A 27770-nucleotide genomic window follows, 5' to 3' on the forward strand; every position below is an offset into this window, starting at 1 on the left:
GCTGATTTTCCTCTAAGAACAAAACTGCTGTTGCATTGATTTGGCCACAGTGAGTGTTTCCCAATATGGGCTTCAAAAGCTGCAGAGCATGTTAATTCCTGTTACCCTTTTTATTTTATACGTAAATGTGCTAAAAGCTTATGTTTAAAAATAGGGGTGGGGATGATGCTGAGGGTTTTTGCTATGGGGGAAACTTTCAAATAGGACTAGACAACTCAAAGTATCCTGTAAAAAAATTGTGCAAATCTCTTTGTTATGCTTCTTGCCAGTAAGAACTTCTAGCAGTAGCTGTTAACAACCCAAGAAAATAATTTATTTTTAATGAAACATCAAATCTCAAATTGTTAGGCCATTTAGATTTTTTCTTTAATTTGAAATGCTGAAATGATATTCAGGTCCTCTTTCCCTCTCCTTTAAACCCGCTGCTGTTCTTTTCCATGGATGCACTATTGTCTCAGCAAACGGGAGCAGCCAATGTGACCTTAATTATATTTGTACTTCTCTGAACTAAACAGCTGTGATCCTATCACCTTCCTTCTTATTTCCCATTCCTTCCATCTACTCCTAGCAGTTTTCTTTATTTCTGTCCCTGTTAGATTGTGGAAGTGTGAGCTGCACCTGCATGGTCAGCACATTTCTGTGTGTTACAAGCATTGTAATCTCCATGTTCTTTTCTATTCCTGTCTTTATAAAAAATAACATTTTGTTTATTTCTCAACTGCCACTCTGCAATGAGATGATTTCAGTATTCAGAGCATAATGGCATCCATAACCTTCTTTTTCAGGTGTTGGTTTTGCACTCAAAACATTTGGATAGGTTGAACTATTTCTCCTTGCATATGCTTGTTTTTATGACATTTCTAAGCACTAACATACTTTTTTCCCTTAAATATTTGAGTCTGACAGGCCATTTCAGACATCCTTCAAATTTGTTGAGCTTGGAATAGCAAAGAAATGCCAGAACATTTACAAACCAGGGCTTGGGTACAAGTTGTGTGTTGCAAGGGATGCCAGACAGATTTACATACCTGAATGCCTGCATGTTGTGGAATTGCATCCTGTGTACTGAGGACTTTCTGAAATAAGGTTTAGCATTTAAAAAAGGTCGATTATGTAATGTGATGTTACTGGGTTAGACTACGAAATGCTTTGAAGTCAGAGAATGAAAAACCCACAGTTTAGGTGATCAAGAAGGTATTAAATATTGATACCTTGAGAAAATGGCATGTGTCTTCAATTCTTTCACATTGCAATCTAAATAAATCACAAATTTATTTCTTTGTGGAGCTGGATGCAAGTAGCAGAAGCAGTTTTACAGAGAGAACTTGAGGAAATGGTGAAAATAGCCCTGCTTAATCATGGTATTTTACATATTTCTCAGAGCAGTGGGTGGGTACATGCAAGTGTATAAGAACCAGAGCTGCCAGCTCGTTGCTCACATCTATGTATTCCCTGGTTCTGTGTCTTCCTCTGGAAACCTTTCTTCATCCTGGGGCTGGGGGGGAAGTAGGATGTGATGTTATCTGCAGTGTGATGCTTGTACAGTCTTGTTGTCTGTGGGCTACAGCTTCACATTGGTTTGACAGCTGGACTCGATGATCTTGGAGGATTTTTCCAACTATAATAATTTTATATTCCTATAGCTGTAAAGCCTCAATGATGGAACAACAGAAGCCAATGATTTTAGATGGAAAGTTGAGAGGTAGTTATTTACACGTAGGCAGCCCAAGAGGAATTAAGGGCAAATGAGCTGCAGTGAACTGCAGACTCTTAGCCCTGTGCCAGCAGTGGCTGTGGCTCGGCAGCCCGTGCACGAACAGCTGTGCTGATGTGTACAAACACCAATTACCATCCCTCTAATTGCAAAGTGTTCCCACTGGCTTCATTGTGCTGGTGTAGCCCAGGGAAAACTTGGTTCTGGATTCTTGGTCTTCAGCAGGCACTGCAGGGCTTGAGCAGAGGGGGCATGGGGCTGTTACCAAGTCAGGTAACATTGCTGTTGTTTCAGTGATGTGTTTGTGTGCACACTTGTGCATGAGTGTGCATGGTTTAAACAAACAGCCCCTCAAGTCCTCTCTAGCATGACTGCAATGCTCTGATCGCAGACCCTTATTTGCTGATTTTAGCAGCAAAAATATGAATGATTTTTGGGGTGATGGATGACTCAGTGATCCTTAAGGCCAGAGAAGCCCTGCCAGTGTGTGCCAAAGAGCCCCCATGCACTGAGAACAGCCTGTGCTGTGTGATTGCCATGTCCTGGAGAAGATGGAAAACCTTGGGCCTGCTTGGAATAGGATTCTGTGAAAGTCCTGCTTCATTCTTGGTAGGGATCAAAGCAGATTGCTGGACTGGGAATCTCGGGGTGGTTTCTAATGCTGGCCTGGCGTTACTATGTCGTGGGATCTTGTGAGCCCCTTCAGTTTGTATAGTGTCTCTTGCCAGTATCTCATATGGAGCAGGCACTAAAGTCTTGGCAGAGACTCACTGGCTTTCCAGCAATAAAATAGTTACTAACACTAAATTACTAATTTTTCTCCTAACCTGCAGTCTATTGGCATAACTTCACCACATCTGTCCCTTTGACAGCAGAAGCCTAGAGAACAGGGAGGTGTAAACAAGCAGAGAATCTTACTGAGCCACCAACATTCAGGATGAAGTATAACAATGAAGGTAAGCCTCCAAAATAGTCTTATTCCACAATTACCTGCAAGGCAAGCTATAAATCCTTGATGGGACTGACACCAGGTTGCTCTCCACACTGTGGAGACACATTTGCAGTGTGAGCACACAAAGTACTGCTTTTAAAGCTGTGGACACGAAATTAATATCAACTCAAGGAAAATGCTGGGTTTTTTGACCTTTGTGGGATGCTTTGTCCCAAGCTTACACAGAAACTTCTTTTTCTTTTGACCTTATATAAGTTATGTTGTTAGATCATGTTTTTAAAGACTTTTCCACATGGTATTTTCAGTGGACGCACTTGTGACATTTGCTGTTCGTATGACCACTGTGAACTCACAGAAGTGCCCTCAGGGAGTCATGAATATGAAAGTGTTTCCTTTTTTGGCTTCATTTTTCACTGTTTTTGCTGGCTGGTTGGTTGTGTACAGTGCAGAGCAGCTGTCCTGAATGTTATTGTTCTGTCCTCCTTACAAGGGGCACAAAGGAAAATCCTTCAGGAGAAAGCAGCTTTGTTTCCCCTCAAGAACTTCAACCTGAGAAAAAGATCAGAAAAAGAGGACTTAATGAAAGAATTTGAACTATTACAAGAGTGGTCAAAATATTTTTTTAATGAGATATGTTATAAAAAGAGAAGCAATGTAGTAATGGTTTTGGGGATTTAATCAGAAGAGTTGATTCATTTTCCAAAAATGATCTTTGCACTAGAGTTGCATCTTAATTAAGGGCCTGCATTTTAATGGTCCACCAATCAAACTAAAGATCTCTTTGTGGATATAAGATGGTGGCAGTCCTATTTTAATATTGTGATGTCTTTTAGTTGCCTTCTCTGCACAGCCTGTGCCCACACCCCACCACATCTGTCCATAGAGCCCTTTGTTAAACGGGCAGGTGGGAGGGAGGGACGGGGGGGACAGTGCCACTGGGTAACTCAGTGTATTGGCACAAGTGTCCATCCACTGGCAGAAAATAAAGTATCAAATGGCAGTTTCAAAGGGAAAAAATGCCCAGCAGAAACTCTGCTTGAGGAGAACGGAAACAGTGAGTAAGAAGCTGTATTTGCAATTGAGTCTTGTCTGCCAGTGCAGAAAGAGGCAGAGTGAGAGAGTGACAGTGGTGGGGATGGGATGGAACAGCCACATGGCAGCTACATCAAATGTAGCAAAGCTCCAGTCAAATTTCTCTATTAAATAATGAAAACAGTACTCAGCCCAGATAACAGGCAGAATGAATGCCTCCTTATGCTGATAAATGCTTCCAAATGCTGAATAAAATGTTTATATTTTGAATAAGTGATGCAGCAGAATATTCAGAACAGCAATTTTGATTTAGGGCCTGAGCCCTGGGAGGCGCAGTGCTGTCTTGCTCTGTGCCATTGAATTCAACAGTTTTGCCCTCTGATTCAAATGAATCTCCTGAGTGTGAGCGAGCCAGTTTTCCACTCCCTGACGTGATGGTGTAAGTATTACACTTCCCAAAAGTGATATAATGCCCCTGAATATTTGGTTGGTTTATTTTACTTCTTGTATTTATTTACATTTTAATTGCTACAGTTGGAATAAATTCTCTACTTTGAAGTTTTATTACATTAATGAAGCTGGCATAGTGTAGCCTAACTAATTTTGGAACCTCTCTTCAGCCTTTCCAGTTCTGTGAAAGAGAATTTCAAGTAAAACACAATGAGTCCTGATTAAGTTGTTCAACATATGGCACCCTGGTATCCTCAGAGGTACAGAGGGGAAGAAAAAGATATGTATCAAATTTCATAGTCAGCAAGAACACTAGCCCTTAATAAAATTGAGTGTGGTGTTTTGGGCTTTTTTTTAGAAACATGATTTATAATTAATTATACTTATTTTTCTTTCAATCTTTCTTTTTTTCTTTTAATTTTTTTTAAATTTTTCCAGTACCTTTTCTCCTATGATATGTTCACTCTTCCAAGAAACAAACACTGTGGTGTATCCTGACAGACAGAGACAGAAGATATATGTTTTCAGGAGCCATGTGTATGTGCTGGACTCTGACAGGTATGTCATAGCCCTCTATGTTTGCACCCATTTTCAAACACATTTTTCTGTTGTATTAAACTTCCAACAAGAACTAATGAAATGCAGACCCGGTGAAAAGTGGTGGGTGGGAGCGCAGGACCCCGTTGGGGTTTGGCACAGATGATCTGACCCTGAATTTCAGCCCTGTGAAGGGGACACAGCCCTCTCCTGTGACTGCCCTGGTGGCAGCAGGTTGTCCTAGTTGCAGATGAGTGTCGGAAGAATTGGTTTCTGTTCAGCCATCCTTGATGTTGTGTCCTTTCATACCTATGAGAGAAACTGTCTACGCAGGTGCTGGTGCAGAAATACATCAGCTGAGCTGTGAACAATGAACTACATTCTTTCTGCTAACACTAAATTCAGGTCTTGTTAAAAAAAAAAAAAAAAAAAAAAAGAGAAGGACAGGTTGCACAAGAACAAGAACTTTTAGTTCAGACTGTGCCAGGGTAAGTAGTTAGTGCCGGGTTTGAAAGTCCTTGTCAGATTTCTGCTCAGCTGGTGTGTGCAGTGTCGGAAGGAGCAGGAGTGTGTGTACTGCACAGGCAGGCACTGAGGATGCTGCTGACTCCCCTCACTCCTGAGCCAGCCTTTCCCCAGTGTGGATGTCTTATCTGTTGAGTGTACCATGTACTAGACATTTTAAAATCCTTGTATTTTCCCACATGACTTCTTTTGGAATAAAGTGAAGCTGCAAATGGATTTCCACTCTCTAATTTCCTTCCCTTGCAATGTGGCAACTTGAAGCTTGGCAAATGCAGTTTTTATAACCTATAACAAATGTGCTCATAGCCTTGTACTTTAACATCAGCTGCTTACTATTCTTGCCTTAATCTGAAAAGCTTGATAATAAACATTCAGGCAGGAAAAACTACTGAGACTATTGAGTGTCTGTTATAATAACTCCGATTCAGTATCTTGAAGGATTAAAATGAAATTGAACCTGATAACATCAATTTTGTGCAACCTGTCTTTTCTACCAACTTTTAATCATTTTTCATAACAACTCTGCATTAACACCCTATTCTGGAAATGCATTTCTCTGTTGTTCTCTGGTATTACACACTCCTTGTTTTGCTTTTATAAATAATATTTCTCTCTCTCATTCATCTGTGCTCCCCACATATCACCAGGTAGATTTGATGGATCTCTCCTCCTGAAAGCCATCTGCTCAGTTATGTTAGATAACATAAGCCCATCCACAAAAATGCAGGCTGTTGGAAGTTCTTACTAAACCCAAGCATCATTTATGATCCTTCTTTCCAACACTTGCCCCTGGTCAGGCCTTCCCAGCTAAAACCTTTCAGAAACTGCTGGGACTCAAGACACATTTTGGAATTGTCCAGTTGAGCATGGTAAGAACTCCTGGAGCCTGCTGGGAAGCTGGTCTGAGTGCATGGAAAGAGGTGGATGAAATGTCCTAAAAGAGGAGGAGTTACATACTCACTGCTGTAGTGGGTTATTGTGCCCAAACCAGAAGATGGATGAAACTGGGAGGACAGAATTCAGAGACTGGAGAAAGTAGGGTAGGCAGTGGAGAAAGTAGGGTAGGCAGTGTGTTCTCGGAGCTGAGGGTTGGGTGACCCTAAGGAAGGGCAGCAGCAGGATGAGAGGCTCCTTTCTGGCCCAGGGAAGTTCAGTTCCTGCTCTTCTGGCAAAAACCCTCGTGCAGGCCACCAGAGAACTGAGTATGACAGTAAAAGGCTTCACAATAGAAACAAAACTGAATAAAACTATGTATTTCTTCTAATCAGGCCTTTCTCTGCCTTTTTTGCCCTGCACTTGGGCAGGAGGGGAGCTGCTTGTGCAAGGGGCCATGGCCTGTCCTCTGGGCTGTTGGATGGAAAATGCATCTGCCATCAAGACCTCAAGCTGTGGTAAAAGCCTGAAGGGCTCCAAGACATTCAGTCAATTTTGTGAGAGCATTACAGTGGGTCTGTCATGCTCATGACTGAACAGTTGTGTATCCACTGTGTTTTGACTGAAGAGATTTTCTGTTTGACCTGCCCATGTACGGGAGCACTGTGGCATGAACCAGATGGGCCCTACTCAGGCTAAAAAGGAAATATTTTTCACCTTTCCTCAGATATTTCTTATCCCATCCAGTCAGAGTTGCTGAGGTCACTGGTCAGCAGTACAGGGGTATGTGCCAGAGCAGCCCAAGCAGTGGGTCAGGCTTTTGGGGAGGTTTTTGGTCAGGGTGATGGGTGTCACCCTCAGGTGGCCACGAGCACCAGGTGCCCAGTTTTTCTCAGCCTGAAAAGACACTGAGGTATTACACAGAGCCCAAGTGCTGCTGGCTGCATCCAGCTGCATGAAAAAGTGTCTGCAGAGCTTCTCAAACATGCAAGTTGTGGTATGTGTAATTTTCACCACTTCCCACCATGGGAGAGGTGGGATTTCTCACTCAGAGGGATGCATGTTGTACTGACTCTGGAGACTGAATATGTGCCTCCAAGAGGAATTTCACAGCCTGGCCCTCCTCCTCAGAGCTCACAGGGCTTCTGGTTTCCTTTGACAGGAAGATGTGCCATGGAAGAAGTTACTCCTGGAGGGACTGAGTATTTCCTGGGCTAATTACCCTGCTTTGTTGGAAATCCTCGAAGCATCAAAGTTGATATGCTGAGTGCAAGAAGGGAAAAGTGGCTAGAACCTGTAATGTAGCTTAATGAAAACTAATGCAAGTTTAAATAAAAAGAAGCAAACAAGTCTCTAGTGAGATACCTGAGCCACAGTTCCACAAAATTTAATTAATCTTTCCTTTGTATTAAACGTTATGTTGCAGGGAAGAATCTGTGCCGAGGACAGCAGTGACTAACTTCACAGCAAGGAGTAAACTTTTGTGTGTGATTTTGTCTCACCACACGCCTGGAGGTAGGTACAAAGGAATAACAACTGAGGACCTCAGGTACAGAGACAGCTGCTGGATGGGCCAGGTCATGAGCTGACATCATCAGGTAAATATAGGCAGGAGGTGTTTGGTTTTTTTCAATCAAGAAGTAAAGGGAAATATTTTTAGTGCATGTTTGAAACACCTCTGCCTGCTCCAGATGGTGTGTCATTGTTCTGGACTCTGACCTCAGCCACTGGTAAAGTTTGGCTCTGCACAGCACTGGCCACAGGCTTGCAACCCTGTGGCCAAATGTCCCAGGAACAGCAGGTATTTAGAGTTAGAGCTTTATATCTCACATGTTAACCACATAAGCCTCCTCCAGAGGTTTAACACAACCATTTGCAGGGCAAGAACATTTAATATGTCCTCACAATAGGCAGAAGTTGTTCCCGAGTTTGCAAACAGCTGTTTGCTTCCATGTGGCAGATATATAAAAACAATTACTAGAGAGGTAAATATTTGTTTTCTCAGGAGATCCACACCAATATCTATGAACTGGGTGAAGGTTTGCATTTCCCTTAGCCAGGATCCTGTTTACTGCCCCACTTTCAGACCTCCTGCCACAGCCTTAGAGAGAGTAAATATGCCTGGGATTCACTGAATTCTGCTTTTTGTGTGCCTCTGCCTCTGGAATCAGCTTCCTGTGCTGGCAGGAGCACCTTCACAGGAGGAGGCAGCTCCTCAGTCCTGAGGAGAAGGACTTTGGGATGCTGGCAGCTGCACCAGCTGCTGATGCAGGCTTGCTCTGCAGGATTTCCTTCTGGCAGCAGTCAGTGCTTTCTTTTATCTTAAAAAAAAAAAAATCCTCCTCCCACTGCTGCATGAGTGGATTCCCTGTCCTGGAAAAGGAAAGTAGACCAAGAAAATAAGAGTCCTACCCCTGGTGCAGGCATTTTAGAGGGGGCTTGAAAGGCTGGAAGGTGATGCCTCAGCCCCAGCCCCACCTTGGCATGGTGTGGGGCAGCCCCAACAATCAGGGAGGGCAGGGAGTGAGGGCTCCTGCCCCCAGAGTTGCAAGTTTTGAAGGGCACCATCTCACACACTTTGACAGTGCTGGGAGACAAGCAGTTTATACACTCTTATCACTGACTTTCCCTCTGAAACCTCACCTGCTGTTTCTAACCTTAACCATTTTTTGGTGATACCAGCAGTATTTCTACTCCTCCACAAATCACTGGAATCATTAAATATGCAGCTGCTGATGGAGGCTGTGTCTCCCAGAGCTGGTGGTCAGCCAAAAGAGCTGGATTTGCTCTGGGGAGTCAATATTTGTAGAGCTAAAGAATGAGGAAACGATGTGGCAGATTTCACGAGAGAAATGTCTGAACTTCTCTGATGAGTTTATTTTGCCTCTCTCTGATGCCACTGAGCTGACAAAACGCAGGTGGTTGATTGAGTGTCACAGTCAGCCCCGTGGCACTGGTGATCCCAGGGAGGACACTCTGACAGGTAAAAGGAGCTGTGTTTCATCCTCTGCATGTCTTGCATGTAATTTGCTGCACAGGCTGAGGGCATTGGGAGAGATGAGCAGCTCATCACTCCTTGGGTCTCTCCCTCGCCTTTCCCATCAGACATTTAATGGACAGTGTGTATTCCTGACCACTGCACTGCCAGGAAATCTCTTGCCACAGAATTTTGATTGAGTTGGGTTTTTTGCATGTTTGAAAATACGGTTTCACAAGAAACACAGCATTGCTGCAGATCTTTCATTACCTGTTAGTGCATGACAAGAAGTTAGAATACTTACAGAAAACCCTAAAATATTAACACAGGAAAATTAGCAAACATATTTATAAGTTAATCCAGAGAAAATTACTCATGACTGGGTTTTTCTAATGGGGATGCAAAAGCAGAAGAGCTGTCAATATTATTTTATGCCAAATAAGAAATGATAACAAGGTCAGTCTTTTCTAACACCCTCTTTCCTCTGACTTATACTTGACTTATTGAAGCCAGAGACCTGCATTATTTCATAAATGCATTGGGCACAAATGCTCTGATGGGGAAGAAGTTAATTAGGATGAGGAGGGAAGCTGTGTTCCAGGTGCAGGAGCCATTAGTATTCTTCTGCTCCAGTTCCCTGAACTGCTGCATTTATTAACCTTTAGCCAGATCAGAGCCGATTTCTCCTGTTTCTTACATAGTGCTGGAATTCTAATTGACAGTACTGATGAAAGGGAAAAGTCTCTCTGCAACTCAAATTTTTCTTGCTTTCATGTAGAGGGCTTTAAAACAAGAGTCTTATCAGCTGTGAATAATTGCATCTCATTAGCTGTGTACTGGAGTTATATGTATATGCATATTGGAGTCGTGTATATATTTGGCTGGGAAATGTTATGGCTTGCTTCAAGTGGCACTGGGGATGTGAAATTCAGTGTGCATGGCATGTTTATGTAACTGAGTGACATTGCTGAAGAGGCAGGAGATGATGGTTGCACATTTGGGTGTTTGCAGTGGTTTTTTTCCAGCACCTCAATAGGTTTTGTGCTTCTAGGAAAATTTAGTTCTGTGCTGATCTTGTAAATCCAAATTCACAGAAAGTTTTGGAGTCTCTAACAGACAGAGAAAGCTGCCAAAAAAGTAATTTGCATGAGAATGCTGTTGTCTTAGCCCTCAAATCCTTTAGAACATTAGGAAATTCAAATAATCCATTTACAATCTTTTCATTGCACCTCTTATTTTGATTTTTTTTTCTGTATGGCTAGAAGAGGGCTCTTTTTAATAAAATACATCCAAGAGGGCAAGTCTCTTCTCCTGAAAGGGGCTAAGCAGTTACTCAGAGATGATTTCCCATTGTGCAGAAGCTGCAGCTGCCACATGTGATAGGGGCTCCCACCCCTGGGAATAACCTGGCTGCAGAGCAATCACTAATTGCTTTCTGGTACAAGGATTATCTTGTATTGCTCATAGTTCAGAGACAATTCAACTCACACACACACATATATTGGCATGAAGAAAATGCCAACTGCTCTTATTTCCAGCAAAACAGTGACATAATTGTCGAGCCAATGGAAAACAAAAGCTTCCTCATAATTATTTGTTATTAAACAAAGAAAAAAAAATCTGCTGTTTAACTAAGAAATGCTTCCACACTTTGCAGGAAAAACAGCTAAAATTTAATGCTGGGACAATTCATGATGAAGTTGCTGAAATATGAGTGTTACATCAATCCTCATGGATTCTTTCTTTCCAAAATGCAAACTGCTGATTTCTTCTTGATCCTATTGGATTACAGATATCTAACCTAAGCAGAGCTTTAATTAGGGTTCATTTTATATTATTGTTTTCTCAAAATTACAATTAGAGGTCCCTTTATATACAGAATAACATCAAATTATAGGAATATTTCTTACTTTAGGCTGCTTTATGCTTTTTCTCTTAAAGAAAATAAAATATTGTTTTTGTTTTTCTTATGGTAACTTATGTTTCACAGCTTTGTCTTTGATTTGGAGGATTTACTGGAGGATTTCAGTACCTGGCAAGAAAGTTATGGAAATCAAATTCCCAGTGCTGCCCAGCATAGTGCACAGCAAGGAGATAAGAGACCAGAAATCACATTTCCACTTGTTGTGTCGAGATGAACATTTGAAGGACAGGATTGCTGCTGACTGCAAATAGTGGAGCCTGCAGGACTTTTTCCAGAAACAAATTGAAGTATGTTCAGCAATATATTAATTAGCAGCTGGAAAAGAATATTGGGAAGGTTGTGGTAGTGATTGTTTTGCTTATCAAATTATTTTCCTAACATATGATTTTTTTTCTGCAGAAATAGATTATTTTGAGTATTATAGCTTCATGCTTATGTGAGGAAAGAAGAAGGTATTTTTCTAAGATAGCAGAAGGATTTTCTCCTGTATTTCTAAGGAAAGTAATAATGAAGATCAACACTTGAGAACTGCCTGGAAGAAAATAGGTAATTATAGACTTCATTATGCTTTCAAACAGGCAAGCAAAATTTTAAATCAGACCTTTAAAATCACAGGAATGCAGGGGAAAAAATTGTGAGGAGCACCAATTTTCTGATCAATCAACACTTGCAATGAAAAACCAGCATTATGTTCTTAGAGGCTTAGTGACTACTTTCCCTTCAAACTTAGGATTTTAATAAAGCAGAGATGGAATTCTTTGCATGAAACCTTCCAAACCATCAGCCACAACCAGAGGCTGGAGTTGCAACCTCCAGGCTGGACAGAAAACTGAGGAATTACATAAAACTGAGAAATTATATAAAACTGAGGCACAAAGATAAGCAAAGAAAGGAAACCAGACTGCATGAAACTGCAGTTAATCCAAAGATTGTCTTCCAAACAATATAAACTCCCTTCCAAACAATATAATAGGCTGTTTCTAGCACAGGGCAACCTCTCCAAAGGAGTCAGTTCCCCAGGAGGTCACAGCAGTCACATGTACAAGGGAATATTCTGTCCCTTGGAGTTTTCTTCTAATGTTTGGTACACACTTCATTACCCATTAAAGTTTCACCTTGCCCCTGAAAACCACTGCAATTAATGCTTTCCCAGTAATCAGGACATAAAGACTCTCCTAGTGAAGCAGGTCCTATTATGAGCATTTAGCTTTTCATTAGGGAGATTTCAGTGTAGCCTGTCCTTTTCAACTTTGTGATTTAGCAGGAGGAATAGACTAGCTGGAACAACTTGACACCTTCAGCTGTTACCACCTTCAAACTCCCAAATAAATTTGTAGCACGGGGGATATCCTGCAGCTTTGCAAAGCCCACATTGCTGATTATTTTTATCTTCCTGAGCTTGGTAATGTGGCCATAGTGACTTGGGGACCTGCCTCTCCTTGACCCAGGTGCAAGGATGGGTCCTGGCTGTGGATTGGCTCTTTAATGCCCTGCAGCTGTGTTTTCCCCTCCATCTGTACTGAGGAAGAGTGACCCTCTTTTCAAGATGTGCTAAGAAATAATCATAACTTGGCTGAAGAGCCCTATAAAAAGCAACAATGTCTGGGCTTGCTGAGCTGGGCAGAAGAGCTCAGCACTACTGCAGCTTCAGTTTGGAGTCCAAGGCATCCAGAGGGATTGAGAGGGATGAGTCAATGCCTGTGCTGGGTGTTGAGCCTTACAAAGTGCTGAGTAAGGAACTCCTACTGAGATGGAGGACACAGGAAACACCACTGGGCTGGTTCAATGTTAGCTAAACAGCTAAAAACAGCCTGCAGCTCTGTGGCAGGACACGCTTTTTAGACAGGCCTTACCTGTTTTATAATCCTGTTGAGCCCTGGTATTGGCAACATTAGTCCAGGCTTGGACTCTTCTGCTGTTGCTGTACTGAAAGGTGGAATATTTAAGCTTCAATGAGGACAGAAAGTCAGGCTAACTCATCTGATGGGAACCCTCCACCTGCTCACCTCTCCATGGGTGAAGCACTGAAGAAGACTGTTCTTCCTCCAATAATATCATTTGGTTCAAGGTAGGCCAAGCAAAAAGTCATCTGAAATGTGTTCACGCAGGTGGTGATATTGGTATAATTTTACCAGTTATTTTAATGCCCATACAGACAAACTAGAAGAACAGGTCTTAATCAAAGATGAATTTAGATGACAGTTTAAGGGATCAGATTCATGCCTTTTTAAAATATGTGTCTAAAACAGATATGTTGTTTCTGTTTTGGTCCTCTTTAGTGTTGTCTGTAATCATGCCCCTATTAAAATGGTACTTTTAGGGACTATTTATTTGATAGACTCTCAAGTATTCATTATCCTAATTATCCACTATAAATTACCCCTGATACTCTATCCTTGTTTGGTGCAAAAATAATGACTTGTTGTCATTCAGGTGCTAATCACCAAATCTTAATCCTTTGCTAGTTTATTATGGATTTTCAGAGGAGAAATTAAAGGAGAATCTTAAATTTGTCTTTTCTCTAACTTATATTTTAACCGTAGTGCATCCATTCTGCCTCTGGAGAACTTCAGCAGATGGTGTCAGGCTGCAGAGCCAGGGAATTGCCTGCCTGTGGTGCTGGAGGTGACAGGAGGGGTGTCCCTTTGCTGTGGGATGTGATGTGCTCCAGCTCACTGAGAGCTGTGCATCAGCACTGCTCCATGCGTGCTGATGGCATTTCTTGTTGGCACTTTTTATACAGTTGTTTGTCATTCACGTGGTGCCAACGTGTGCCGCAGCAAATGGAGCCATCTCCTGATGGTGCCCTGGCTCAGAGCTGGGCTGTGGGCTGCCTGCTCACCCTGGGACTGGTGAGCTGCTGGCTGTTACTGGTGCAGGGGACAGGGGCTCTATCTGTCCCTGTGCTTTCTGTAAGGTATGAAATGAAATCTGTGGGGCTGAGGAGTACTGGGATGGCCAGGTTTGCCTCATGGGCATGAGGAAGTGCCCCAGAGTGACTGTGGCTGTGCTCTGCAGGGAAGGTGGCACTGAGGGAAAGGCGTTGCCCATCTCCAGTGGAGGAGGAATACCTGTGACAATTTCACAGGTTGTGTCAGTGGAGTCTGCAGCCAGGGCAGGGCTGCAGAGCAAGTGCTTGGAGCATGAGCCTTGCAAGACCCTGGATCTGGAGGGTCTGCAGCAAAGTGAGCACTGTCCTGCTCTTCAGAACATTTGCCCTGTGCTCACACAATATGAGAATGTGTGTGGGCAGAGTAGAATAACTACACATTTATGAATTGGAAAAGCACCTTATTCTTGCTTAGATTTTTCGGTGTAGACACTGCAAGCATAGTTACAGCGTAGAACAACAGCCTTTCTAGCCAGAAAGTCACACTTTGTCCTGGCACTACAAAATCTGCCCATTGCTGATGCCACATTCCCCTCACAACTGCAATCTTTGACCCTTCTTAGGCAGCCCATCTCAACCCAAACTCATTTATAGGCTAATAATAAGTCCCTGTTGTTGCAAATGACTGCAAAGAATTTTCTTAAGGTCACCTATCAAAGAGCAGAAATGAAACCATCATTTAGGTTTTGGTCCTAGCTGCAGTCACTAGGCTGCAGTGCTTCACCTGTACACAAAACTATACAATTAATCATATTCTAAAGATATGGTGAAGACCAACAGCATAAAAATATGGAGAAGTTTCTCCATAGCTCATTAGAATAGTGGAGGTTGTAGTGTCTACAGATGGTTCACTGTAATCTAACAGCTTGCCACATGCCAAAAGAAGCCCACAGCATTTTATTTCAGTAGTGTTATCACTGGAATTATTTATTAATGTTCCAGTCTTACTCTAGTGGAAGAGTCTTTTTGTTAAATCAGATTTAAGATATTTTTATCAGTGCTATTTCCAGCTGACATGATTTTTCATGGCAATTGGGTAAGCAAACATTTACACAGTATGATGTTGAAGGTCTGAAAAATTTCATATATGCCATGTTGTCTATAATGCTCAAAATAATCCTGATCAAAAGATGGTGTGAATTGTGTGGGAATTAATATTATCACACAAATGTATTTAAGTGTTAATTCTCTTTGATGTGACCATGTAGAAAAGCCTTAGGAATCAGTGAAGATTAGGGGAAAACTGACTATTTCTGGTTACTTGCTCATAATAATACAGACAGATTGTCTGTGCTAAATTGCTAAACCATTTTACCAGGCTCTTGAATGCCTTTTTTTTTTCCTTGTCCTTTTTTTTCCAAACTTGATTTTATTCATATTTCCCTCTTAAGATGTTGGGAGAAGAGAGGAAGAAAAGTCTTCAAGGCAAATATATTTTATTATTACTGCATGTAAACAGCACCTGATGTTGCACTCAGATTTGAATTTCTTTCTTCCATAAATGTTAAAGAATTTTTGTAGTCAGTGATGAAGAGAAGGAAAGCTCTGCATTAGAGTTTATTGGTCTTTATAGCTGTACAAGTCTCAAACTCTTGACTTCTACATGTCTGACACCTGCAAGGAACCCCCTGCATGTGTAGGTCTTTTACTTCTAAAAACCTTCTAGCTAAAAGAGACAATTTGCCATTTCATACCTGTTAGCAAGGCTTGGCATTGAGCCTGTTGTAAACTGACTAATATGTGTTTGGGTTTATGCCATTCTAGATGCTTTAGAAGAAATTAGTTGGAAGTATTTCCAGTTTGTCACTGAAAAAAACTGAAGTAATTTCAAGATAAAACTGAAATATATAATGGTAAAGTGCTGATTGTTCTAAATGCCAGTTGAACACCTGATTTACATAATAACCTGATTTTTATGGCACCTGGCCAAATGAGAATGTAAATGATGGTACAGACAGGCTTTTATCTGAATGTCATTGTTTGGCTTGTGTGGCAGGACAAAGCTGAACTACTCGTGAAAAAGAAAAGTAACTTGTTGCATACATTTGCAAATGGGTTTTGATGATATATGCAAATATTCTCTGATTGACTATTTTGATTCCATGAGTTGTATCTGCATGTTTCCTTCTCTCACATGCAATAGGGGTCTGCACTTGAAAACCTGCCTACTCTTCTTAGTTGAAATGTTAGTTTTTTTATACTATCAGAACACTTTCAAACCAATGCACCTGTTCTTAATGGTGCACTGTTCAATTCCTTGCAGCAGTCAGTCATTTTACTGATATTTGTTGCTATGTGTCTTCAAAATTAGTAGTGCTGCTGCTTAAATATGAATGCTACTAAAATTACATATTAACTAGCAAGCTGTTGGAATCTCTGTTACCAATAACTGCCAGGAAAAATAATTTCATACTATAAACTTAATTTGGAATTCACTATGGGCCAAGAATTACTTACATCTGTCAGGGCTTCCCAACAGAAAACTGAAATAAAAGACAAGAACAAAATAAGTATTGTTTAAACATTAAACTTTCTTTGATAAAAATTTCTATACTAATATCTTGAATGTTTGCTGTCTGGCAAGAAATAAAATTTTCATTTATAAAACCACTGCAAACTGAAATTGCTAATGATTACTCCATGGTGCATTGGACTGTGATGGAAGATCTGGATAGCAAGGTCCTGCTGGATTTGGACTCTATTCATAAAATAAATTTTCTTTATTCTAGTAAGAGAAATTTCTTCTAGATAGTCCTTGTTTCTTGCAAATTAAATTCAGTGGAGTGGGTTTCCTTGCAGCAGCACTTGCTGAGGCCTGCAGGAGGAGCAGAGCAGCCCCGCTCCACACCTGAGCCGGGCTCTTGTGCATCCCCGGGGCCTGAGAGGGACCATGAGTGACACTGATGGACCTGCTGCCAACTGCTGCACACTGGTGTTTTAGAAAGCAGTGCTCAGGCCCAGAAAATTGAATTCCTATAAACTGTCTAAAATGTCATGGCTTTATTGAAATAAATCCCAGACACTGTGAAGGAAGCGCTTGAAGCTGCAAATGCATCGAGGTTTGTTGTGGCCCCTGCCGAAGGCAGAAGACTGAGTTAAATGGACTCTCAATCTGAAAAAGTGCAATATCCTCATATGTTTGTTAATTCCAGCTGTGTATCTTGCTTAAATGACTTAGTGTAATTCAATTAGTGGATCTTTTCACTTTTGCTGCATTTCTGTGAGCCTGAAAAAGGCTTCAGTCTGTGGCACACATGCAGTGGGTTTGGCTACTGATGTTGTTGCATTCTGGTTGTATGAATGATTAGAGGAGACCAGAAGAAAATGGGAAAGCTCAATGATTTTGGTTATAGTAAATATGGCACTGAATCAGAACTTGTGAGGAGACACAGCAGGTCCTGTTCCCATTTCCAGTCATTCCTACAGTGCTTTGTATGGTCACTTGTATGGTCATATTGTGGGTGGGTACTGTGTGCAGGGTCTTAGATGAATCTTTTACCGGTGGCAAATGATAAGACACTATCTTACTGGGGAAAAAGAAGTTTTACATTCTAAGCATTTTTTGTGTAGTTTCTCTTTTGTTTTTTTCAAAATAAAAAGGAAAGGCAGCAAAACTCTCTGTGTTGTGCTCTTGGAAGAGGGAAAAGAAAGATTACATTAACATGCGCAGGTATTCTTTTATCAGTGTTCCCATATTATCTGAGCAACACATAACTTAGCACCTATTTTTTTTTATTGCAAATTTTGTATATTTTATTTTAGAAACTAAAGCTTCTAAAAAGAATCTGATAGTCCCAGGTGCAAGGCCAGTGAGATAAGGGTACATTTGAGGCCACTCAGCTATGATTGCAAGTTTAACTTGCTAAAGGAAGTGTTCGAAAATTAGAAGGATAATCTTGAGGATGCTTAGTCCCAGCTTCTGGCCCTGGTTCCCTGGTCTGCCTAAGTATTTTTGTGAATCCATCCCTGGATAATGTGTATTGTCACTACGCTTGCAGCTGTCAGCATTTCTCTGGTTTAAAACGTGAAGAAATTCCTTTAGATGACCTATTCATGTCTTCTAAGTTTCATTCCTTCAGGCCATATTTCCATGGGGTTATCAAAGATTTTTATTATCTTTTCATGAGTGCATAGCATTTGAGTCTTAAAATGTGGTCTGGAATGAAATTCTGCTGGAATTTGTCCTTTAATTCTGTTGTTGTAGCAAAGCAAAAAATACTGCAGACAGTGCCATAAAATTTAAATAATGAATGTAAAAATCTTTTCCCAGCTGTGACAGGGCAATATCAGAATGTTCTCAATTGCTTGTCTGTTTCTTAATGAGAAATAAGGAGTATTCTAGATATTAAGAGATTCCCTAGGGCTATTATGTTTGAGGACCATGTACTGAAAGTTCCTAATGTTTAATAAATACAAACTAGCAATGCAGAATGATTTCAAAGAGTGCTTCGAGTATTTTTATTCATGAATTTTGGTGGGGTTTTGCCCCAGATTTTATTTCAGTAATGAACACAAATGCATTACACCTTTGCAATTCCTGTCTGCTCCCACATGAAATTCATGTTCATTTAGAGAGGCCAGTTCCTATTTGGGAAAGGCTCTTGCTCACAGGTAGTGGAGTTGATTTTTCCCTTGTGCCTGCAGAAAGCAACCAGGGAAACAACTCTGCTAAGCTGGGGCTGATTTTAATGTGTTGGGCTCAGATGTTGGCAGAAGGCACATGCTCCAAGAGCCACCAAAGATGGTTAATTGGCTGTGAGTTTTGGAGCCTGACCATTAGCTGGGAGACACAAAACTTCTTCACACAGAGTTACCCATAGTTATTTCCAAGGCAAGCAGAAAGCTGTGTGTCTGTATGGCTGGGAGGATTGGCAAGGGAATGCCAAGGGTAAGTGCTGTCTTTGCTACAAAGGGTAAACACAATAGTGCTGTTAGCTACAGGCCTTATTACTTCTCCAGTCAAAAAGAAGCAAAAATCCAAAACAAAATTCAAAGAAAAAGATAAAAGAGCAAAATCTTATAATTATTTTTGTGAGGGAGTTTTAATTTGAAGTTTTTATACAAGTTTTTGTATTTCAGGAGTCAGGGTTGTGCCAGGTTTACTGAAATTGTACTACTAGTGGCTAAATTATCAATTGATTACAGGTGTGTGTCTGCCTTAAAGGGGATTCAACTGCCCTTTAAAGGAAGCTAATAAATAATATTGGAAGCAGCTGGCTTTGCTGCTTCTTTAGAGTCCTGTCACACCCCTTCCTGGGAGAGAAGTTAATGCTCCCTTTATTTTTCTCTTGTCCTTGGCACAAAACTGACTGAGCGTGGAATCAAATGCTTGATGGGGTGAGTTATGAGTACAAGTTTGTCTTCCCAGTGTGCTAGGACTTGATTATTTGGCTGTTCCACCTTTCTTTAGATGTTATTCTTGAGATTCTGTAAAATGTTTGTTGTAATAAAAAAGAGGTTGGGAAAGGGAGGGACTTTCAGCCCTGCATTTCAGGAGAATAAGTGTGCCCAGGCTGCTGTAGATTTTAAAGTGATGCGTGAAAATGGAGAAGTATATTTTGTAACTGGAAAAACACAGGTGGATTTTAATGTTTTGGAGGAGTTTTCCTTTGTTTGGCAATGAACAGGGATGGCTGGTCTGGAAATTGCTTATTGGATGGAAATCTGTGCTGTGCCTTTGAATGGAGGTCAGCCCCATAACAGCCACTGCCTGCTGCTGGCACAGGTGTGGCTTTAGCCCCTTCCCCAGGGCTGGGCTGTGCTCAGCTCCTTCAGGGAAGGAAGTTCCAGGGCTCTTGTCCTGTCTGCCCAGGGGCCCCTTGTCTCACTGCAACTTCAGTCCTAGTGTGGAGCAGGAAAAAACCCTATGGCTGCCTCTAAAGGAATTCAGCTGTTAGTTCAATGCCTATTAAATTTAATAAAATCCACTTAGATTCTCATCCTCAAGAGCCAGTCTGATGCTTTACATAAATCTTAATTAGTTTACCATAGCTGCTTTAAAAACAAACAAATACCCCACCACATCAGAACAGACACAGCCCCTGCTAATTAGACCTTAAAGTATATTTAGATAACTTTGGACAGATGTGCCAATATTTTATTATGCCAATTTTTGGCCAACATATTTTTTAATGTGTGTAGGCCTGATAAACTGCAGTTTTTTGGATTTTGGTTTACTAAACAGTGGCAAAAGGAGTTGGAAAGGCTGGCATGCAGTACACTTTTTTCACAAGCAAGAAGCAATAAACTCCTGAGACCTGAAAAAACCAGTTCTTCCTTCAGTTTGACAGAATGATATCTGTTCTAAACTGATACGTTAATTGAGTCTGGCAGCCTCCATTTAATTGTGACTCATTGCAAGTGATCGAGTTAGTCAGCTCCTCAGCTGCAGTTCTGGTTTTGTCATGAGAATAAAAGAAAATAGGTAGCATGCATAGTTTTCCTTTCTTTTTGTTCCTAAAAAGCTCTGCAATTTTAAATATTTGTGAGATTCTTGGGGTTTGTGTGGTTTGGGTTTTTGTTGTTGTTGTTTTTGTTTGTTTGTTTTGGGGGCTTTTTGTTGGTTTTTTTTTTGGTCAGTCTATTTCACACATTTTGGGCCATGATAATTTTAGGCTCTACCTGTGAAATTCCATCTCACAATTTGTTTGCTGTTATCACAACCATTCCAGATTTAAATGTACATGGGAAACAATTAAACAGAACTAAACTTATTTGACACGGTTAAGCTGTAACAATGATGCCAGTAAATTTCAGCGCTGGTTACTAAAAAGAACAATGCTTGTGACAATGAGCAGCCCCAACATCTGAAATCGGCTTCACTCCCCTGTGGCTCACATGTGGCTTTGGTTGGGTTAGAACAAAAAATAACTTCCTTCAACGAAGACACCACTGTAGATCAACATTGTGAGATATATCCATCCTCGAAACCTTTTTAGCCTGAGGAGTGGCGCTACAAAATAAGGAAATGATGAAGGAGATTCCTTCCCTTACCTGCCTGTAGAAAGTAATTACTTGTTTTTATCTCCTGATTGGTATTAAGTCTGTTGTTAAGAAAACTTAAGCTAGTGTGAAGTCTTATTTTGCTAGGAGTCAACACTTTGTTTAATTGTACCTGTATCAAAAAGGCTTTTAGTCCAAAGTAACCAAGCTGAGAAAAGAGAGGGTGGAAGGGAAAAGAGGAACAAATGAATAATGATACCTGCAAGGTCTTTGCAGAAGCAGAATAGTTCTAAATCCATTTGGTTACTTACCTGCAGACCTACAGAACTGTTCCCTCTCACACCAACTTGCCACTGTAGTGTGGTTTATAAATGTTCAGCTAATACAATGGCTTGGTTAAATACTCCAAAGTATTTAACATTCAGCAGATTGTTCTTGACTTGTAAACTGGAGTCCTAAGGCACCTGTGAAATTCTGACCATGGAGTAGGAACTTTTCTAATAACTACAGAATAGTATTCAATGCTTTTAAAATGCTTTCCAAGAAGAGGGTAGAATATATTATTTTTTTAAATTTCAAAAAGGAATGGGGGAGAAATTGGTGTCAGATACACGTTCACAGAGATCTGCATTGGTGTGCTAAACTCTTGAAAGGAAGAGCCTGTTACTGCCTCTTCTGTCATGGTCAGCGATTGAGTCCCAGAACTTCTGATGGTGAACAGAATGTTTGGAATTGCTGTTTTGTGTGTGTGCTCATGTATTAATATACTATAAAAATGCATAAATAATAATTCAGATAAAAATAACTTGATATCAGAACAGCTTAAAAATTGCAATATAAATTGGCATTGATGTGCAATGCTGATTACTTAAAAGTCTGCTACTCCCACATAAATATGGGGAGGGGGGAAGTGAATTATCTTCATCTACATAATAGCTCATCTCAAAAATATAGGCTAGTAGGACCTGATTCTTTATTTGAGATTAAAAGTTTAATGCTTACATTCTGACATCATATGGAGAGGCTACAGCTTCCCTTTTCTCTGGGGTAAGACATTGCAATCACTAGGCTTTTATATGCAAAAGAGCTGCGTGTAACTTCTGTGCTTCCAATGATTAATGTTGTAGTTATTTCTATTGTGCTAATTCATAATGCTTCTTGCATTTGCTTTTGTGGGACAAACCTCAATCCATCAGTGGTGTGTTATCTTGCCAGTTTCTCCACTATTTTTATTTAGCTAATTCAACCATTGCATTACTTAAAAGGATCTAATTAATCATTATGTTAGTAATCTTGGCTTTTATTGAGACCATAGTTAATTAAGTTTACAAATTGACATGGCAAAATTTGATCCAGACAAATTACGTTGGAAGAGGATTTGTATCAATAAAAATCTCTGGACTGATAAATTGCTGGCTTTTCCAGCTGGTGACAAAGATCTGTCCTGGGCTGGGGAGGGCTCCTGGGTGCAGCCACTCAGTGAAGAACACTCCTCTGCAAATGAGAACTTGGAGATGTCAGGAGCTCTTCAAAAGCATTCTCTAGTGAGAAGAGGCTAATCTTGCAAGGCCTTCAACACCCACCTCCTGCCTGAGTCAAGGGCTTCTCTGAGTCTAGCAGGCACTGCTGAGATAATAAGAAGCTTTCCCTGCATTTCCCTGGGAATTGTGCAGCACTGCCAGGGATAGGGTGTGCAGCTTTCCCTGCATTTCTCTGGGAATTGTTCAGTGCTGCCAGGGACAGGCACCTCCATCTGTGGGTGCTGAGGATGGGGAGCACAGTAGAGCTGGGGCTGTGATGGTGAGGAGCCAAGAGCTGAGGGAATCAGCTGACAGGACGGATATTTAGAACTGACATGAGGATATTTATCCATGGAAACTCAGGGAACAATGCCTGGCTCCTGTGGGAGGCAGCTCCTTCCCCAGCAGCTGCACAAGGGGCTCGGTGCCCCAGGAGCTGCTGAGGGCTGAGCTCTGTCTGAGGGCCTGAGCTGCGCCCCAATGGCCGCTGTGCAGGGTGGGCTGTGCTGGGGCAGAGCCCCTCAGGCCCTGACTGCTTCAGGCGCTGTGGAGGTGCTTCTGGGGAGCCCAGGGGGCTGGGGACAGGCTTTGTGTCTGGCCTGGGGCTGTTCCCCACTGTTTGTCCCCATGAGTGTCAGTGGCAGGGCTGGAGGCGCCTGGGCAGGAGCCCTGGAGGGGTCTCCTCCTGATGGGATCCACCTGGACAAAATGGGGACAAGGCCCCATTTGCTGGCTGGGTGCCAGCTTGCTGAGGAGAGATTGGAACTTGGGAGGCCACAGGGAGTCACAGAATCAATGAGGATGGAAAAGACCTCTGAGATCATCGAGTCCCACCTGTGACCAAACAGCACCAGAGCAGACAGTGTCAGCCAGACCATGGCACTGAGGGCCACATCCAGTCCTTCCCTAAACACCTCAAGGGATGGTGACTCCATTCAATGTTTAATCATCCTGTCTGTGATTCCTAATGTCTAATCTAAACCTCCCCAGGCACAGCTCAAGACTGTGACCTCTTGGCCTATTGCTGGGTGCCTGGGAGAAGAGGCTGAGCCCTGAGTGAGGCAGGACTGAAAGGATGTGGTGACAGGGACAGGGGAAACCTCAGGAATAACAAAACAGAGAGATGTCCATTGTGTGTGGCTGCACAAACATGAGAAGTACCCTTGGAGTCACAGAGACCAGGATGGGCAGCTCAAGAAAAGCAGGCAGGGAAGGGGAGGAGAAGGAGCAGGCTGGATGTACATGGAGATTAGTCCTCTTTGAGAGACTGTGGGGCAGGGCTGGGGGAGAGGCCTTTGATGTTGGGGTTTGTTCCTCTGGTCCCCAAACAATTCAGTCCTGGTATTTCCAGAGTCATAGGCCAAAGGAATAATTTAGTGATTTTGTGTGTGAGGTGATGGGGAATACATTATTGCTGTTAGAAACACATTAAAATGCTGGACATTATTAATGGGGGGGGAAAAAACCATGTGTAAAAGTCATAGTTTACTGGATCTCTTATTTTTTTCCCCAATACAATCAATGCTGAATATATTTAGAAGTGTTTTCCCTGCACTATGTGCAGGCTGTGCCAATTAGATACAAGAACTCATTTAAAGTCTGTTGTCCTTTGCAGAGGCTGCATGAAGCACTGCAAGGGTTTTGTGTGTTTACTGTGGTACTGTTGGTTCCATTCCCATTGTTATCCTGAAGCATTTATTCATATTCATTATCCACTTGCTGCCTGCTCTTGTGGAGCTCAGCAGCTGGCTCTGACCATTCCTGGAAGGGCTCTCAGGGTCCTGAGGTAGCTTTAAATCCCACTGCTGCTCCAGGGGCTGCAGAACACATGAATTTGGCACCGGCAGATGTTCTGCTCCTGTTCAGCCCACTGATGAATGGTCCTGGATGCCATTGGACCTGTAAAGAGCAGGATGTTTGATGTGTTCTGAGGCAGAAATGTATCTTTTGGGCATGTTTGAATATTTTAGTGCAGAATGGCTGAAGGGAGGCCTGAGTAGTTTGCTGAATGACAGCACAATGGTTCTGAAGCAATCGATGAGGTTGTTCCTTTGAAAGGCAGACAAGTGGGTGAATGCAGAAATTCAAGCAATGCTCACTGAAATGTGCTGTTTTGCTGATTTTTAGCAGTATTTTAGAAAAGGTGGGGGAATAAGAACTCCGGTGTTTTATGGTTTAAAGAATCTTAAAAGATTACTATATTGATTTTCCTTTTACTGATAGAAGTCTCCTAAGTATTTTGATTCTTAGTTTTTATGTATTTTGGTCCCTATCCTTAATTAAATGTTGAAAGAACTCACTGGGAAGTAACTTACTGTTTTATTATTCTGTGTCAAGTGCTGTTTGAATCAGGGTGATCTAAAATAAATTGGCTTTGTGTTTTATTGTTTTCTAGCTGTCCAGCAAACTAGAATATTGCTGATTCACCCAGCTTTTCTTTTCAACTGTGTGCCAGGAATATTTATACACGTAAATACTTTAAAAAATATCCTTAAACATTAGATAATTTTGCATTTACTATGAAAATGGTTTTGAGAAAGAATTCTGAATTTAGATATATTGTATCTTTTGCTAATTTTGAAAACAATAATAGGTAAAAATAAATTTGCTTTTTAAACATTAGTTATTATGGTATTTCAGTACAGAAGAGACCTTTGTGATTATATTTTTCAGAGTAATGTGCCATTACTGGAAGTAAATTATTCATATGAAAAGGATGATTGATCAAACACAAGTTACCATAATGTGAGGGTTGGAACAAGGTCAAACTTATTTTACAGGTGTACAGAAACTCATAAAATCAGTAAATTGGACATGCAGACAAATATTTGAATCCATGAATATAATTGTCTTCATTGTTATATTTCATAGCCTGTTTTTCTCCTCTGACTTTCTCACAGACTGCAATGTGCATTTATTCATCCGGGCCTGTAAGCACTTTAAAAAATCCTTTTTAATTGCAATTTTAAACCCCTGTCCTCAGTTAGATATACACTCCTATAGCCCAGAAAAATTGATGTAAACTCCTTGCAGTTTCTGGACATGTCAAGTAAAGATTACAACTGGTTCAGTGATATCTCTCCCAAGTACAAGCACTCTGCCCTCAGAGGTGGATAATTCACAAAGAAATTTAGAGTCAACAGAATAACAATTATGAGTAGTTTATCTAGTGAATTTCCCAATCAGTTGTGATACAAATAATTGATGTTTGAATTCCAGCATCGCATGCAATACCATTCCTAAGCAGTGATTATATCTCATTGGAGACTCTGGACTCCAACTGTTTAATAAAGCCAGTGCAATTTAGGACAGGTCAGAGAGAAGCTTTGTTAAATATGAGAGAGCAGGGGGACAGCATTTCCCTCCTGGTGCCCTGTTCTCTGATTGCAGACCAGCTATAAACTGGGGTGGAGAAAGATACGGGGAAACCCACGAAGTTCAAAGTCAGCACAGCCAGGGGTCCATCCCTGGGGAGGGCAGAATGCTGAAGTATCTCCTTAACTGCCACTATTTTGGGAATCAAGCTAATGCAGTAAATAATATGGACAATAAACCCAGTAAATGGTACAGCAGATATTATTGACAGTAAATAATATGGGCAATATAGAGGGGTGGCTCTTGGTGGAGCCTAGACTGGTATTATCTTAGCAAGGAGTTGGAAATAATCACAGACCATCAGCTTTTAGGTGAAGGGAAGCCTCTTTTAGTAAAGACAACTTCTTAGCTTGACCTCAGTCATCAATATTAGCTGTTTTACCACTACAGTCTGAATCTTAATCACACATACAGCAGAGAAAAAACTCAACAAAACAATTAAATGCTGTAAAAAGTGGATTGAAACGATATCATACAACTTCCCTGACCACCCACATAGGCAGCACTGCTTGATTAATTAGAAAAATTTAATTATCTACACTGAAATCAATGGCAAAGAAGATCAAATATGAGAAATATGTTTGTTTCTGACTCCTACTGCGAGTTCATCCTTGAAACCAGAGGCCAGTCCTGGGTATCATTTACTCCTTATCTCTGCTTGTTGCTGGGACCTCTGCAACACATGGTATGTCAGTTGCTAGCAATTGCAAATCAATAACATTTTTTCAGGAATGTAGAAGTTCTGGGATTTCTTCCTATTGTCTGAACTCAGAAAAATGGGAGAAGAGTATTTTGGGAGAAGAGGTCAGATCAGGTGTGGGCTGTGTTCAGAAGCTGTCTAGAAGCAACCAAGAAGTGATTTATTTAGTTTTATTGCAGTAAAGATCTGTGAGTTTTCCATGCTACTTATATGAAATTGAGGGAATTGTGTCCTCTCGATTTATATTTTTATTCATTGATTACAGCCTGTTATATTACTGCACTACAACATGGGGCTTGAATTCTTCCTGTTGATTGATTTACTTAAAATCTTAAAAAAACTTAAGAGAATTTTTACTTCAGGTTTCAAACCATTGACTTGTCTCTAGTCAGCTGCAGTTACAGTTTAGATTTTACCACAACTTTAAAAAAAATTGATTGCTGTAACAACTGTGTTGAAGTCTATTTACTGCCCATTATCTCAGACATGGTTAAGAATATCAGTTGTTTTTCTTCTTTTTTGTGAATATTTTTATCAATCTCCCATTATTTTAGTCCCATAATAGGTCACTAAATTAATGTTTTAATTGTGCATTTAAGCTCCGCACTTCTCATCTCCTCATTTTAATTAATTTTTAAATATTTTCATCAATGTACAGAGGCCTGATACAGTTTCTTATGCTTGCTGTCAAATAATATGATTAAAAATTAAAAGAATTTGTAAAACAAATGAATTCATAACATGATTATTGAGCTAAATGATGGGTAACAAATTATAGATATTTGCAAGACTGAATCATGTTTTCTATCATGCATTTCTAAAAAAAATTAGGAATGATTGCGACTTAAAATTTCAGCTTATTCAGTGTTCACTATTCTATTATGTTCATAATCATATGGATATGATTATTTTATGGCACTCTCCAGTACTGGATGTTGGAGAAAGAATTCACATCCAAAAAATGAAGGGGCAATAACCAGTGCAGCGCCAATTGTGCTATTATAAGATCTAAATTATCTGTAAAAATGAATGTACCATGCTAAAATGGCTCTATTTGGGCATCACCAAGCTTCACAGTACCAAGTTTAAAACACTATTTTGCCCCTCTTTTACTTGGAATAGCTGTTGAATATTCTGAACACCTCTGTGAGAGAAGCAATGATGTGAAAATTATTTTGTTTGCAACACAGGTACTTTTTCTGGCTGCTATCTCCTCACAGATCCAGGGAGCAGCTGGGTCAGGATTGGTTCCTTGGAGTGAGTGAGTAAGGCTCCTGTAGCCATGTTCAATATTTCATGATTTGAGACCCAGCTAAAATATACTTCATCCCATAATTTCACTGCTCACATTTTTGATGT

The 27770-nt window shown here is 40.9% G+C and overlaps 1 long non-coding RNA gene across 1 annotated transcript; it reads left to right on the forward strand.

The window, feature by feature from the left end:
* The first annotated feature begins 19174 nt into the window (after positions 1-19174).
* LOC102060807 (uncharacterized) lies at positions 19175-27673 on the forward strand. The gene is made up of 3 exons (XR_012582938.1): positions 19175-19211; positions 24732-24805; positions 27602-27673. It is a non-coding gene; the product is annotated as an uncharacterized LOC102060807 (long non-coding RNA).
* The last annotated feature ends 97 nt before the right edge of the window (positions 27674-27770 follow it).

This window comes from Zonotrichia albicollis, chromosome 16, assembly GCF_047830755.1.
Source record: "Zonotrichia albicollis isolate bZonAlb1 chromosome 16, bZonAlb1.hap1, whole genome shotgun sequence".
NCBI classification, from domain to species: Eukaryota; Metazoa; Chordata; class Aves; order Passeriformes; family Passerellidae; genus Zonotrichia; species Zonotrichia albicollis.